This window comes from Eptesicus fuscus, chromosome 9 (assembly GCF_027574615.1).
Source record: "Eptesicus fuscus isolate TK198812 chromosome 9, DD_ASM_mEF_20220401, whole genome shotgun sequence".
Taxonomy (NCBI): Eukaryota; Metazoa; Chordata; class Mammalia; order Chiroptera; family Vespertilionidae; genus Eptesicus; species Eptesicus fuscus.
Genome location: NC_072481.1, coordinates 21,592,941 through 21,610,789, shown reverse-complemented (window position 1 = coordinate 21,610,789; position 17,849 = coordinate 21,592,941).

Genomic DNA, 17,849 nt, shown 5'->3' with positions numbered 1-17,849 from the left:
TGAGGCATCCAACATGCCATCTGGAAAAAAGAGTGAAGCTGGATCTTGTCTTCACTTCTCACATTATAGCAAATTCCAGATGGAACTTTGTATTTCAGCATAAAAAAATAAACCCATGAAAGTACTAGAAAGGAACACAGGAGACTTTTATATGACTATGGAGTAGAGCCAGACCTTCTAAGCAAGACAACTCTAAACTGAAAAAGTAAAGCATTGATTCATTGGAGTAGAAAAATTAAATTCTCTGAACTTTGAAAAGTACCATAAGTAAACTCAAAAGTCAACCAAAAAAACTGGGGGGGTGGGGTGGATGGGCAGGGAATATCTGCAACTCATATGAAAAACAAAGGCCTGGTTTGCTTAATGTATCAAAAGCTCCTAGAAATCGATAAGAAAACGACAAATAACCCAACAGAAAATAAATGGGCAAAAAAAACAAGCCAAAACAAAAAGCACAAACAGATAACTCAGAGAAAAAAAGTCCTGCAGAAGACTAATAACCAATTTTAAAGTATTTTAAACCACCTTTTATAATGAAAGAAATGGACACTTAAAATGAAAATTTCTTTTTCATCTATCAGATTGGCAAAACTCAGAAATGATAAGACACGGTCGTAGTGTGGGGTAGGGTAATAGGCATTCTCATGCTTATTGGTGGAAACATAAATTGGGCGACGTCTATCAAAATGAAAAGAGTGGGTCAGATGCTCAGTGGATGCAGATTCCTGCCTCAGGGATTCTTGGGCTGAACCATGGCCAGCCCTTCAAGGTCCCCAAGGCCACCTCTCCTCAGCCATCTGCCAGGACCCCACAACAACCTTGAACTACCACCAACACTGAAGACCTCCCTCAGCCTGAGACCAGCCTGGACCTCTGTGCCTCCTGGTCACTGTCTATGCCTTACCACGCTGATTGGGATAAGTGGCTTGGGAGAACTCTGCCAAATGTTTTCTTCTCAAGTCCCATTAAGAGAGGAAACATGCTGAGAAACCAAAGGCACCAGCAACCTAGTAGGAGGCCAGTCTTCCTTCAGAACATGAAGAAGGCAGCCCCTGGCAAATGGAAGGGGATTAAATGCAGTGGCATGTGCATTACACTTGAATGAGATTGTGACTTGGTCATTATGGAAATTGCACAAACTGGTCCTTGACCCAAATGATCCCCACTTTGTGATTTCACTGGGACCCATGTGACCATGGAACCAGATTCTCCACCATGAAACCAACTTCCATAAGATGTGGGCTCAGGAGCCTGGCATGGTACAGCATCTTTTTGATAAGCACATCCTGGGAGATAGTGACATTAATAGCTGAGCCCCAGGCTGGCTTCCTTGGTTTACTTTTAACCTTTCTATAAGCTATACCAAAACTTCCACCAAGTTTCTTTGAATATTTCCACTCTTCATTCCATAAATGAATCTTGTACCCCCCTAGCCAAAGAAATATTAAAACAGTACAAACATATTAACCCAGGAATTTATATTTTAGGAACTTATCTGTCATGTATGCTCATACATATGCTAAAGACATATACCATCATAGTATTGCTAGTAACAGAAATAGTCAAGAAAGAAATTTAAATGACAATCAATAAAGACCCTAGTTAGATAAATTATAGGATATCATACAATGGAAAATTAGTCAGCCATGTAAAAGGATGAGACAATTGATATGGGCACATCCAAGCTATATTAATTTTTTCAAAAGCAAGGTACTGAATGGTCCATCATTGATGCAAAAATAAATAAATAATTATATATGCATAGAATATTTCTAGAAGAAAAATTGTCAGTACAAAATGTATATAGTAAAAAGGATTGTTCCTTCCCTCTGTAGGCCAACCTACCCTAACTCTAAAGGAGGGAAGATCTAGTCTCTGAAATGTGAGGATCTTCAAGTCTAGTCCTTCTCCCAATCCAGCAGCCAGATCATAGAATTGGTCTCTTGTTTAGGTTTGTCATCCCAATTCTGCTTGACCAACCAGCCCTCTGCAAGGATGGGGTGGGGCTGCTTTGTTTTGGCCAAGCCCTTGACGACTGCCTTCAGACTCATAGTTTGGAGTCCAGAAACCATTCCTGAAATACATGTCTCCATGACCAATTGCCCATGATGTGTAGAGTACATGGAACACCCAGCATCACTTCTGGGCATCCTGAGTCCTACCTGCTGCATGAACACTGCTTCCTGGGGTATTTACAACTACACTGGAGTATCAGGCACTGCTTCCTGAAGTCCTGGGTTCTGCTCTCAGGAAATCCAGGTACTACCCTGTCAAGGCATCAGCCCTCACATTCACCCACCAGTGCTGCTTCCTGGGATCCCGAATACTCTGCCTGGAGTGCTGACAGAGCACTGCTTACGTGGAGTTCAGAACACTTTAGTGCTGAGTTCTTGCTGCCGGGGACCTGACCAGGGCCCCCGAGTGCAGAGGACTACATGCGTGGACCATGGGGTCAAGTGTACCAAGAGTTTTGAGCACTCTCTTTGGAGACATGACCCTTGAGTGTGACTAACTGGGAGCGATCCCCACCTCCACCCCCAGCATCTGATCATGAACCACTACTGTCTCAGACCAGGTGTTTTTCTTCCTGCCATCTGACCTCCTGTTCAGCATCTGCCCCAGGATAGTTCTACCTTACAACAGCAGTGCCATATTTATTGAACACCTACTGCATACTGGGCACAATGGTACCTTGATACCTACTGTGTGCTGAGCATGTTGGTAACCTTGACACCCACTGTGTGCTGGGCATGGTGGAAGTCTTGTAGCTTGGTAATGATAGCAAAGGACAGAATTTGCTTCCTTGACTTTGGTCTTGCTTAGATGCATGCAAGGTAGTCCGGCAGTTTTCTGAGCTGCACAGAGTGAGCTTAGTAGTCAGGATGTAGATCTAGATTGGCCACCCTCCCAGAAAGCTGAGGACTAGAGAGATGGATGGACTTCATTACAGGAGGGGTCAGAAAATCTGAATTTGGTGTGAATGCTGATATATTGGAGTCCAAGATATGCCAAGTTAGTCTTGGGGTGGAGCGGATAAACCCACACATGTCTTATGGGTCAGAGGTTAGACCAGGGGAACCTAGAATGTCTTGACCCTGTTCTGCCCACCCTTTTCCCTATCACCAATTTAGGCCATAGTTATCATTCAACCACTCCAAGTCATGACAGCAGATTTTTGCCAGGTGCTCCTGAGGAGATGGAATCAGCAGCTGGTTTGCCCTGGGCTGCCAACCTGGGCACAATGTCAGTGGTAGTATGTGGTAAATTTAGCAGTCAATCTCCACCAGGGGGTCACTTTCTTTCCCACTCTTTCCCTATGGCCATCTAAATCCTCAATGCAGGCTCAGGTTTTCTGGAAAAAGGTGGCTCCAGGCAGCCTCACGCTTGCTTGAGATACATCGCAAATTACAGTACCAATCAGAAAGTTCTGCAGCTATGGTTCTCATGTATGACAACACCACGGTTTCCAGTGGTAACTTAATATATGAGCATCAAAGCCAGAGCACCTGGCTATAAACCTCAGTCCCAAGCAAGTTGCTTAAATTCTTCATACCTTAGATTCTCCACTGGCCATGATAAAACTCCTATTGCTTTCATAGGGTTGTAGTGAAAATGAAATGAATCAATATATCTAAAAGCACTTAAAATGATGCCTGACATGTACTAAATGCTTAATAAGTATTCACTAATATCATTCTAACAATGATATGCTGTTAAACATCAGACGTCCTTCACCTGCGTTATTTAATTCTCTCATAGTGCTCAGAGACGGTTATCATCATCCCCTCCCATTTATTGATAAGGAAACTGAGTTAGAGAGAAGCAAAGTAACCTCCCCAGGGTCTGATGTCTGGAAAGTGGTGGGACTGAAACATGAACCCAAGCAGCCAAGCCCACAGCCCATTTTTATTCTGACCACTGTGCACACTGCCCAGCGGAAGAGCCTTCTCAGATGGGTTTGTTAGAAGCACCAATGAACCCTAGGTTTCTTCAGAGATGGGAGACCTTGAAGAGCCCCCCTCAGGTATGCCAGGAACCATTGCTTGTGGCACAGAAGGTTTCCTGGCTGAGGTCACTATAGCAGTCAATCATCTTGGTATAGGCGAGCTGAATCCAGTGAGTGCAGGGAGTTCAGGACAGGGGTCAGCACTCATAACAGCTAGCACCTACCCAGCATTGACCAAAAAACTTCATCCCCATTTAAGCTTCTAACATCCCTATATATTAGGTACCAATTTATCCCATAGAGGAAGAAGGTGAGACACAGACAAGTTAAGTAATTTGCCTAAGATCACACAGCTCGGAAGTGACAGAACCAGGATTGAACATCAGACAGTCAGGCTCCAGAGGCCATGTCTTGAACACTACCTGAAACTGCATCTGAAGTTAATTGCCCAGAGGATATTCTCAGGGGGTTTAGGGTAGACCCTCAGGATTCCTAAGCTTTAGCAAAGGAAGAAAGAAGAAGGAAATCCAGGAAAATGTGACAGTCCAAGGGGAGCAGAGATTTGGATCGGTCAAGATGTGCAGAACTTTGGTCAACCCCATGTGTTGCTCCAGGAACTGCAGGAAGGAGGCTGCAAAGCACAGAGGAGGGGTACAGGGCTGGGAGCCAAGGGAGCTGGGTTCTGGTTCCAGATGCATGACCCACAGGACAGCATTTCCCCTCTCTGGACATGAGTGATTTTGTCTGTAAATTAAGGTGATCAGTTTATAGGAGCTCTAAAACTCTCTGTTGTTCCTATCCTCTTTGTTGTGTCAAGAGAATTACATGGGTGATCCATCTGAGGCTGACACCTCCCAAAGGGTGGGGACTCCCCCTCCACTTGTCTTGAGAGGGGCCCGGCCAGGTACAGCAAATGTCGTTAGCATTGGCAGATGTTTAGAAGATGATGCCTGCACCTCTGATGAGAGTGCTCTTTTGAAAGGCCCAAGAAGTGGGGTAAATCCTAGGTAGCCTCTCAGGCCAAAATGGGACCAGGCTGAGCTCTGTAATGAAAAAAAAAAAAAAAGCAATATAATGAGTTGTCTTATGAGAGAGGGAGCTCCTTGTCTCTGAAAATGTCTGAGCAGAGATGCATGTTCATCTATAGGGGCTTTGGAGAGGGTGTTCCTTTCTCCCCTAGTAGATTCAGGATGCTTCACATCATAGTCCATTCATTCATTGATCATTTATTAACCCAATGAATATTTAATGAGCACCTACTATGGTGTCAGACACTGGGCTAGAAACATTTGCTATAAAGATGAACAAGACACAGTCCTACCTTTGACCACAAAGGTGTATTGTGGTAGAGGGATGTTGAGAAGGACTGCCCCCACTGAGCTGTAACCTTTTGGTGATTCATGCACCACTCGAAGACAGCTTTGGACTTGCTCACCTACACAATATTTTATATCCAAATTTGAAGTCCACAGGGGAATGAGAGATGATGTCCTAAAATCCTGCTTCTGACCTATTAGCTCCCAGCCCACACAGCTGGTGGGCACCGGCTGCCTACCAGCCATGCTGGGAAGATGGCAGACACATCCAGGGGCAAGGAGATGGAGCTAGCATGAGTGCAGGGCACCTGTGGATTGGACCAGCATCGGGGGAAGGCAGCCATGGTGACAGAATCCAAGCTCTGAGAGGCCAGGGCAGACCTGCTCCATCAGTCCAAGAGGAATGAATGTGTCTGGCCAGATGAGCAGGGAAAGATGTTTCTGAAGGGCAGGGCGTGGCCTGAGGGAGAATGAGATTCCGAGGAGGTCTTTTCTTGGAATTTTAGGAGAAAAACCAAAGTAGGCTTATTCGGGGTGGGTGAGTTGAAGAAGACCCAGGCAGAAAGCAGAGCAACATCAGTCCCCCACCAGTCCCTTGAAGGATTAGATGGGGGAGAAGGTAGAAAAGTCCAACATAGCCAAGAGGTCTGGTCAGGAGAGCACTGGGCAGCTACCCCAAGTTCCCACAGGAATTTCCCTGCTTTTTCTCTGCAAAGAGCAGCCAAGACTATTTCTAACCCACTGCTCTTTCCTGGACAAAATCTCTTGTTATTGGGCTCTGTGGGAGATTAGAGCTGACCAAGGATGCCCAGAAGGGCAGAGACTGAATGGGCGAGTGCTGCCAACAACCTTCAGAAATGCCACTAGAATCCAGGCTCCAGGGTCAGTCCAGGTTATGGTGCTAGGGCCCCAAAGCAACCCTCTCAGAGTCAATCCTGGAGAACAAAGGGGGTCCCAGCCAAGGCAGAAAACTAGATGAAAAGTTGGGATTAGAGGACCTGCCTCTGAAATGAAGCTGACCATTGATTCATCTTTCATCAAGAAGAGGTTCAAAGCGCTTCTCCCAGGGTGACGTTGTTCCCAGCCCCGGTCTTTCATGATGAAAGCCTGGGGCAGCTGTTCTCATTGTCAGGAAGGCCCATAGGACAGAGGCGGCCTGTTTCTGTCCAACTTTCCGTTCACTTAAAGAAGACAGAGCCCACAATCTCTCCTATTGTGTGCCAGACACTTCTGGTCACTTTGCACACCCACCTCCTATACTCCTCAACAATCATAATTGTCTTTTGAGCCAGGCAGTAAAAAAAGCTGAGATTTGGAGGGTTTTAGTGATTATCCAAGGTCACAAGTTAGGAATGGTAGAGCTGGGATTCAGACCCAGTCAGTCCGGGAGCTGCCCACGGGGCACCTTGCTCCCTTGTCACTCGTCCTGACCTGGCTCCTCCGGTGATGCCACAGGGCCATCTTTCCTCATAGCCTTTCATGCTCTGACATTTCGATAACCACATGACCATACTCCTCATTGGCAAGGATCTGGACCCAGCTTCTGGTCGGTCATCTTTCTCATTTTCTCCCCCTGATGTCAACATTAGCTCCAGGAGGCTGGCACACCCACAGTTCCACTTCCATTCTGCTTTCCTCTTCATGGCAATTGGCACCTCCATGCCACGGATCCTTCATGCTGATGCCCCTCCTTTGGTAATATTTTTTCCCAAACTTCACAGAAGCACTATTGCTCTGTGTAATCCTCACTTGGGTATCAGCCCACCATAGCTAAGCCATCTGAGACCCTGGACTCCAGCAAGCGGGCTGGACCTGATGCCGTCCACTTTGTCTCCACCTGGCTATGATCCCTCCATAAATATCTCCTGATTATATTGCAGGCTTTAAGCCTGAGCCTCTTCCACATTTAGTCCAGTTTCCCCAGCCACAGAAAATTATCGTTCTCCAAAACTGGTTCTGCCAGCTGAGATTTTCTATCCCAAAACAGTCTAGCCTAGGATGTCCAAAAATCTGTCTCCAAGTTAACTGAGGTCTGCTCCAGTGTGTCTCAGCCTAGGTTAGAGCTGGAAGTTCAGAATATTGGCCACCACAGTCAACAGGAGAAGTTGGACCTACTGCTATATCTGGCCTATCTCTGAGCAAGCCCAGGCATTTGTCCCTTAAACAAATGCCATCATGAACCATGACTTAACTGTTTCTTGTCTTTCCTCCCCAATCAAACACTAGTATTTTAAGGTTAATCCCATATTGCATGTTCAAAATAACTAATTGAACCAATAAGTGGAGGAGGAGGAGAGGGGAACTCTCATTTACTGGACACCTACTTTTGAAAAACCACTACAGGCTACCATGGACTGAAGAATGTCCCCTCCCAAATTCATATGTTGAAGCCCTAAACCCAATGTGATGGTATTTGAAGATGAAGCCTTTGGGAGGTAATTGGTGTTAGATAAGGTCATGAGGGAGAGGCCCTCACGATGGGATTAGTGTCCTTATAAGAAGAGACACTGGAGAGCTTGCTCTCTCTCCACAAGCACACAAAGAAGAGGGTGTATGAGTACACAGAGAGACTGTGGCTGCCTATAAGCCAAGAGAAGAGGCTACATTGCTGGCACCTTGACTTTGGATTTCCCAGCCTTCAGAACTGTGAGAAACAAAGCCACCAGTCTATATGACATCCTGAACAGACTAGGACACGGGCATTCTGTCCTTTAACTCTCTAATAACTGGAACATTGTGGGGCACACACCTCTGTTTTCAACCCCAAGCCATTCCCCTTTCTTCCTTAGTTTATAGAATTCCTATTCAGCCTCTGTATTAGGCACGTTTAATGTGCTTGGGAAGGTAGGTCCCTCCTCCAGCCCCAGAGCCTCAACTTAGGCTGAACAAGTGAACATGATCTTCATTTAAACTCCAGTTACAGGGAGTCTAAGCTCTAGAGATAAACTCCCTGCGTTTGAATTTCATCTCTGACAATTAACTGCTGAGTAGCTTTGGGCAAGTTTTGTTTTTTTTTTTTTTTTTTTTTTGTTTTTTTTGTGTGTGTGTGTGTGTGTGTGTGTGTGTGTTTGGGGGGGTTGTTTTTTGTTGTTGTTCTTGTTGTTTTTGGTGGTGTTGTTTTTACCTCTGTGCCCCTTAGAAATAGCCCCAATTTCTTAGTATTGTTGTGAATACTGAGTGAACCCTTGTAAGTATTTAGAGAGGTGCCTGTCATTTAGTAAGTACTCCATAAATGTTACTACTGTTATTGTCATCATCATTATTATTATTGCCATGAGCTAACACAGGCACATCTCCTGGGTGCTTCTATGTAAGATTATGCTCCTTGGAAAAAAAGGGAGGTGACAAGGAAGGCTGCCTCCTTCTTTTCGCCTTGAATCTGATGGTGATGGATTTTAATGTCTGGAGCTGCCATCCTGGGATTTTGAAACAATAACCTAAGGACAGACAAGCAAACATGATGGTAATGCAAGATAGAAACTTAGAATAGCCTTGTTCCAAATTTCTCTTCCTGTGAAAGAATGATTAGCCAGTCAGTGCTGTTATTGACCCATTGTAACAATGAGGAAACAGGCTGGTTAAGTAATTTGCTCAGGATCACACAGCTAGATGGAAGATTTGGGTTCAAACCCAAAGGCTGGGCAACAGACCAGGAGGCTTGGAAAGAAGAAGGCATGCCTTGAAGAGGAAGCGAGGGGGATGCTCTGTCCGACTCCATGCTTCCTCTGGAAGAGGTGTGTCAGAGCAGGTGCCTGCCTGCCTCAGTGCCTCGGCTGTCAATAAAACCCCCAGCCTGACTGTGGCAAACTGCAGATTCATGCAAATTCAAGACCTATATTTAGCAGTAATTTAGCTGTCATCAGTCAGAGGGAGAAGAAAAAGCCCTCCCCAATGTAATGGTTATTCATATCGACTACCTACTCCTCAGATGCCTTATAAATCCAACTGAATCTGACTCAAAGCATCCCTGGCATGCAGGCACTGGCTGGCTTGGGTTATTCTACTCTCCCTCTCCACTCCCCACCCCTGGGCAGAGATGAAGGGACAATGGCCTGGATACCAAGAGGAGAAAAGTTCATTTTTCATGGAGGGTGATGATAAGGGAGAAAGATGAGTCAGTCATAGAAATCTAATAAAAACCTGAAACAAGAAGAAAGCCAATGAGTCAGAGGATGTTAGAGCTGAGAGTACCCTGGGAAATCAAGTAGGCCAACCCTGAGGAAACTGAGGCCAAGGAGGGGAATAATCATAATAACAGCTATCATAATTACCATTAACAGAAAGCTTTCGCTCTGTGCCAGGCGCTATACTGAGCACTTCACAGGCATGCCACCATGTGCTTCTTCCTGTAACTCTAACGATCAGAATTATTGTCCCATTTTATGGACCAGGGACTGGACATACAAAGAAATTCAGTCACCTTTTTAAAGTCCAAAAATACAGAGTTAGGATTTGAACTCAGGCCTGTCTGATGCCATAGTCATTGCTCATAACCACAAACAATACTGTGGGATTTGTCAACCATTATTCATGGTTAATAAGTGTCAGAGCCAGACATGGCTTGACCAACTCCTGGTCCATTTTCTTTCTGCTGTATCCTCCAATAGAAAAGAGTGATGACTAGAGGATGGAAGAAGGGAAAATTAACCTGATAGATGAAAGGGAGAGTGGATGTGTGCTTAAGGTGGTTGGAAGTTTGGTGGAGGGGTGAATGTACTGTTTTCTGTCCCTAGTAATGCACCCATTTATTTAAGGGTATTAGGAGGTACTTGAAAGACTGGGAGGAGAGGCTGCTTTGGAAAGGGGTGAGGGAGGCAGGATGATGGGGGCTTTGGGCACCATGAAGGCATGCAGAGCGGGGAGATCTGCACACAGAAAGGGAAGGCAATGAAGTTAGCTTACTGCTCACTTGCACCAAGGATCTGCTCTCCTGCTGAAGGCTGACCAGGTGCCACTTTGCATGAGTAACATTCAGGAAAAGAAAAAACCTAGAAAGGAGTAAAATTCAGGCTACACACTTGATCTAATCATGATTGGGCCAGGAAGGAGCCATGCCCCTGCTCTTAACCTTTAGAATCTGACCACCGTTGTCAAAAGAAATCAATGCAGGAGAGATGGAAAGATGGCAGCTGGCAGGATGGAGGTGAGGAAGAGGGTGTGAGTGAGTGAGCAGGTGGAAGGGGAGAGTGTGTGGATGTGTGTATGTGTATGTGTGTGTGTGTGTGTGTGTGTGTGTGTGTGTGTGAGAGAGAGAGAGAGAGGGAGAGAGAAAGAGAGAGAGAGAGAGAGAGAGAGAGAGGGACAGTTAGATCCTGCAGAAGTACCAGGGTCTGGCAGACCAGGCTCTCCTGGAGAGAGACCCCCTGCCACCACTGCGGGCAGGAGCCCACGCCATCTTGAAGGGGAGATCTGCTTCCTCTAGGAACTCATCATCACCATCACCCAGATTGGCCTTGGACACTGCCTGGGACCCTGCAGCCACATCAGCCAAAGTCCTGCTGCCTGGCCTGCAGACTTGCAGACCCTAGGATGCCCACCTCCAAGGGTGCACGGCTCCCGCACCAGTAAGTAGCACTTCCCCCGCCCCGGCTGCCAACATCCAGACACCACAGTCACACCAAACCAGTACGCATAGGGCCCCCTGATTCCCTGCTCCAGCAGGCAGCTCCCAGGTGCCTCTGTGAACCGCTGCAAAGCACAAGCATACCCAACCAAGGGCGTGGGGCTCATGCAGCAGAAGCTGGATCTTCACCTCTCTGGATATCAGCATCTGGTATCCACTTCAGCAAACAGGCCCCTTGAGCCCACTGCCCCAGCAGGCAGCTCCTGGGCCCCTCTACGAGCTGCCAATAGGCATGTGCCTCCCCAATGAAGGGCGCATGGCCCCCTCAGCAGATCCACAACTTCCCCCTCCCAGCTGGCTGCTTCTGGACACCTTGATGAGTTACTGAGGACTCGCCTCCCCAGACAAGGTCACATGGCTTCTGCCATAGACACTGAGACTCCCACATCCCCAGCTGCTGGCTCCTAGACCCCCTTGTGATTTGCAGAGGTAAATCACTTGGGCCAGAGCCCCACTTCCTCAACCACAGACTATGGGACAGCTGCCCCCCCCCACCCACCGTCATGGGCTCTGGGACCCTCGTAGTGAGTTGCATAGTGATGCTACCCCAGCAAGAGTCACATACTGGCCAAAGTCACAGTACCTGAGCCTGAGGCACCAAGACACCTTCTTCCCGGGCCATGGACTCTGGGAAATCACAGTGAACGCATACCAGAGAGACCTCAGACAACCCTTTCCACAAGAGCGGAACCACGATCACATCTACAACAGCTTGCACAACAAAACCGGGGGTGAGTCACATTGCCAGACAATCTGTGGCAAGACTTCCTCCATGAATGAGAAACCAACATTCAAAACCCAACTACATCAGGAGAACCCAAATAGCTCAAGTAGGGGGCTCCACTAGATCACCAAGCCCAGGGGATCTGTGAGACTGCACCCCTGGATGCACTAGGTCCCCAAAATCACCAACTACATAGCACCACCACCAAGATAATCTGGGTAGCAAAACAGTTGGCTGGTGTGTGACTCTTACTAGGGTAGCATAGACATAGAAACAATTTTAAAAAATACTGTAAAAAAATGGGGAGACAAAAAAAGAATCCCCAAATGAAAGAAAAGGAGGAATCATCAGAAAAGAAATTAAATGAAATGGAGGCAAGTAACTGGACAGAGAACGAATTCAGAGTAATGATTATAAGGATGCTTAGATATCTGGAAGACAAATACACACAACTTAATGAGAATTATAAGAAGCTGAATAAGAATGTCACCAACATGAAAAGAAATCAAGAGGAGATAAAGAATGACATAACTGCAATGAAGAACACAATAGAAGGCTTCAACAGTAGACTAGTAGAAGCTGAGGACCGCATCAGTGAACTAGAAGACAAGATAGAAACACACACACAAACACAGCAGCAACTGGAAAGAAAACTTAAAAAGCAGGAGGAGAGCCTAAGAGAGCTTTGGGACAACACAAAATGAAACAACATCCACATAATAGGGGTAACAGAAGGAGAGGAAGCAGAGCAAGGAATAGAAAACCTGTTGGAAGAAATAATAACAGAAAACTCCCCTGACTTGGGTAGAAAAAAGCCACACAAGTCCAAGAAGCACATAAAGTCCCATGCAAGATGAACCCAAAATAACCAACACCATAACACATCATAATTAAATTGGCAAACATCAACAACAAAGCAAGAATCCTTAAGGCTCTCAGAAAGTTACCTACAAGGAATCTCACATTAATCAAATGATTTATCAACAGAAACTCATCAGATTAGAAGGGAATGGAATGAAATATACAAAGTGATGCAAAGCAAGGGACTGTTTCCAAGAATACCATACACAGCAAGGCTATCATTCAAAATTGAGGGTGAAATCAGGAGCTTCACAGGCAAAAAAAAGGGCTAAGGGAGTTTATTACCACCAAGCCAGCAATGCAAGAAATGCTAAAGAGACTGCTGTATATAGAAAAAACAGAAATAGAAGAAGGAACACAGGCATAAAGAATAAATATGGCAACTAACAAGTACCTATCAATAATAACCTAAAACGTAAATGGATTAAATGCTCCAATCAAAAGATATAGGGTAGCTGAATGGATAAGAAAACATGAGCCATGTATTTGCTGTCTACAAGAGACCCACCTCAGAACAAAGGACTCACACAGACTGATAGTGAAGGGATGGAAATTTTTTTTTCAGGTGAATGCAAATGAGAAAAAAGCTGGAGTAGCAATACTTATATCTGACAAATAGACCTCAAGTGAAGGCCATAACAAGAGATAAAGAGGGCCACTTCATAATATTAAAGGGAACAATTCAATAAGAGGATATAACTCTGGTAAATATACACTGAGTGCATGAATCCTGCATGGGTGGGGTCCGGCCAGCCTGGCCAGTGGGAGGGGACATGGGAGGTTGGCCGGTCTGCCTGCTAGTCAAACTCCTGGTAGAGGGTACAATTTGCATATTAGCCTTTTATTATATAGGATATACACTGAGTGGCCAGATAGTTATGCATTCAGAGATCATAATAATCTGGTCACTCAGTGTATATGCACCCAATATAGGCGCACCCAAATACATAAAAAAAACTTCTGGAATATATCAAGGGAGAGATTGACAGCAATACATTCATAGTAGAGGACTTTAATACCCCATTGACACCACTGGATAAATCCTCTAAACAAAAAATCAGCAAAGAAACAGCAATCCTAAATGACTCACTGGAGCAGACGGACTTAATCAACATCTTCAGAACATTTCACTCCAAAGCTACAGAACATACATTCTTCTCAAGTGCACATGAGACATTTTCAAAGATAGACCACATATTAGGACACAGGCAAAGTCTCTTCAAATTCAAGGAGATAGAAATCATATCAAGCATCTTCTCAGATCACAATGGCATAAAATTAGAAATCAACTACAATAAAAGCAATGAAAAAAATCAAATATTGGAGGCTAATTAGCATGTTATTAAACAATGATTGGGTTACAAAAGAGATCAAAGAAGAAATAAAATTATCCTGGAAACAAATGACAATGAAAACACAACAATCCAAAATCTATGGGACACAATGAAAGCAGTCCCGAGAGGGAAGTTCATAGCTCTACAGGCCTCCCTCAAAAAACAAGAAAAAGTGCTAATAAATTAACTCTGTAACTTAAAGAATTAGAAAGAGAGTAACAAGAAAAACCAGAGTAAGCAGAAGGATGGAAATAATAAAGATCAGAGCAGAAATAAATGACATAGAGACCAAAAATAAAAATAAAATAAAAAAGATCAATGAAACCAAGAGCTGGTTCTTTGAAGGGTAAACAAGATTGATGAACCTCTAGCCAGGATCACCAAGAAGGAAAGGGAGAGGACCCAAATAAACAAAATCAGAAATGAAAGAGATGAAGTAACAATCTACCCACAGACATACAAAGAATTGTAAAAGAAAAAAAAAATACTACGAACAACTCTACTCCAACAAATTGAACAACCTCGACAAAATGCACATACTAGTATTCCTAGAAAAATACAAGCTTCCAAAACTCAATCAGGAGAATTAAAGAACCTGAATAGGCTGATAACTACTGATGAAATTGAAACAGTAATCAAAAAACTTCCAGCAAAAACAAAAGCCCTGGACCAGATGGCTTCCCAGAGGAGTTTTACCAAACATTCAAAGAAGAACTAAAACCTATCCTTTTCAGGCTATTCCAAAATAATTCAAGAGGAAGGCCCACTTCCAAGTTCTTTCTACGAGCCAGCATTACCCTAATCCCCAAAACCAGATAAAGACACTACAAAAAAAGAGAATTACAGGCCAATATCCCTGATGAACATAGATGCTAAAATCCTCATCAAAATTCTAGCAAATTGGATCCAGCATTACATTAGAAAGATCATACACCATGACCAAGTGGGATTTATTCCAGGGATGTAAGGATGGTACAATATCCACAAATCAATAAACGTGATACATCACATAAATAAATTGAGAGACAAAAATCACATAATTATATCAATTGATGCAGAAAAGGCATTTGACAAAATCCAACACATTTTCCTTATAAAAACTCAGCAAAGTGGGAATAGAGGGATCATACCTCAATATAATAAAAGTCTTATATGACGAACCTACAGCCAACACCATACTCAATGGGCAAAAACTAAAACTATATACCCTAAGAACAGGAACCAGACAGGGATGCTCACTTTCACCACTCCTATTCGACATTGTTCTGGAAGTGCTAGCCATAGCAGTCAGACAAGAAGAAATAAAAGGCATCCAAATTAGAAAAGAAGAAGTAAAATTGTCATTATTCACAGATGACATGATATTGTACATTGAAAACCCTAAAGATTTCATCAAAAAACTACTAGACTTAATAAATGGATTTGGCAATGTAGCAGAATACAAAATTAACGCCCAGAAATCTATGGCTTTTTTATACAACAATAATGAACTCACAGAAAGAGAAACTAAAAAAAAAAAAGAAAAAAGAAAAAAAGAAATCCCATTTACCATTGCACCAAAAAAATTAAGATACCTAGGAATAACCTTAACTAAGGAGGTAAAAGACCTGTACTCAGAAAACTACAGGACATTGAAAAAAGAGATAGAGGAAGACATAAACAAATGGAAGAATATTCCATGTTCATGGATTGGTAGAATCAACATCATTAAAATGTCCATACTACACAAAGCAATCTATAGATTCAATGCAATCCCCATGAAAATACCAACGGCATATTTCAAAGACCTAGAACAAACTCTCCAAAAATTCATCTGGAATAAAAAAAGACCCCGAATAGCTGCAGTAATCTTGAGAAAGAAGAACAATGTTGGAGGGATCACAATACCAGATATCAAGCTATATTACAAAGCCACAGTCCTCAAAACTACCTGGTACTGACACAAGAACAAGCATATACTAGTAGACCAATGGAACAGAACAGAGAACCCAGATATTGACCCAAGCCACTATGCTCAATCAATATTTGACAAAGGAGGCAAGAGCATACAATGGAGTCAAGACAGTCTCTTCAATAAATGGTGTTGGGAAAATTGGACAGATACATGCACAAAAAAAATGAAACTAGACCACTAACTTACACCATACACAAAAATAAACTCAAAATGGATAAAGGACTTAATGTAAGATGAGAAACCATAAAAATCTTAGAAGAAGCCATAGGCAGTAAAATAGCAGACATATGTCATAGCAATATCTTTACCTATACAGCTCCTAGGGCAATGGAAACTGAGGAGAAAATAAACAAAAATAAACTGCATCAAAATAAAAAGCTCTGCACAGCAAAAGAAACCATCTACAAAACAAGAAGAAAGCCCACTGCATGGGAGAACATATTTGCCAATGTTATCTCCAATAAGGGCTTAATCTCCAAAATTTATAGGGAACTCATACAACTTAACAAAGTGAAGATAAACAATCCAATCAAAAAATGGGCACAGGACCTAAATAGACACTTTTCCCTAAGAGGACATACAGAAGGCCAAGAGACATATGAAAACATGCTCAAAGTCACTAATTATCCAAGAGATGCAAATCAAAATGACAATGCGGTACCATCTCACACCTGTCAGAATGGCTATCATCAACAAATCAACAAATGAAAAGTACAGGCAAGGATGAGGAGAAAAGGGAACCCTCTTGCACTGCTGGTGGGAATGCAGACTGGTGCAACCACTGTGGAATACAGTATGGCATTTCCTCAAAAAATTAAAAATGGAAATTCTATTTGATCCAGTAATCCCACTTCTAGGAATATATCCCAAGAAAACAGAAACACCAATCAGAAAGGATATATGGTCTCCTATGTTCACAGCAGCACAATTTATATTAGCTAAGATTTGGAAACAGCCTAAGTGCCCATCAGCAGATGAGTAGATTAAAAAACTGTGGGACATCTACACAATGGAATACTACACTGCTGTAAAAAAGAAGGAATTCTTACCATTTGCAACAGCATGGATGGAACTGGAGAGCATTATGCTAAGCAAAATAAGACAGTCAGAGAAAGATAAACATCACATGGATCTCACTCATTTGTGGAATATAATGAACCTCTTAAACTGATGAACAAAAATAGATACAGAGACAAAGAGGCATCAAACAGACTGTCAAACTTCAGCAGAAGGCAGGGGAGGGTTGGGGTAGGGGGCAAGAGATCAACCAAATGACTTGTATGCATGCATATAAGCATAACCAATGGGCACAGACACTAGTGGGGTGAGGGCATGTGCCAGGGGGTGGGGGAGGCTGGGGGGAGATCAATAGGGGGAAAAAGAGACATATGTCCTACTATTTGTAATACTTTAAACAAAAATAAAGAAAGAAAAAAGAAAAGAAAAGTGAAAAAAAAGAAAGAAAGAAAGAAAGAAAGAAAGAAAGAAAGAAAGAAAGAAAGAAAGAAAGAAAGAAAGAAATCAATGCACATTCTGAGCTGGAGCCAGAATCCCTCACAATCAGGTCCTCTCCCCAGGACTAAGAACATGGGCCCTGGGACCAACATTCCTGGTTCAAATCCTTACTAGCTGTGTAATCTTGAGCGAGTCACTTAACCTCCCTGGGCCTCAGTTTCCTCATCTATACAATGGGAGTAATCATAGTCCTTACCTCTTAGGACTGATGTGAAGATGAAATGAATTAGTATAGGTCAGGCACTTAGTGAGTGAGGCAACTGGTAGAACCAGTGTTGTGTGAGTGTCAGTGATGACCATGGCTTTGGTTGCTCATTCTAAGATGTTTTTATCTGCCAAAGCAATAGGTCTGCAGGGCTGAGTGTCCTTCCTCTGTAAACTCAGGATGATTAAATTAGCCTTGCCATGCCACAGAATGTACACACCAGCCACGCTCCAGCCCCATTACATCAATAATATATAAATAATATCAATAATATATAAAAATACTACTTTTCTATTGCTATCCTTCTCCACCATTTCCTCTCTCCTTCCCTCCACCCTCTCCCCCTCCTCAAAACTACATTTATCTGGATG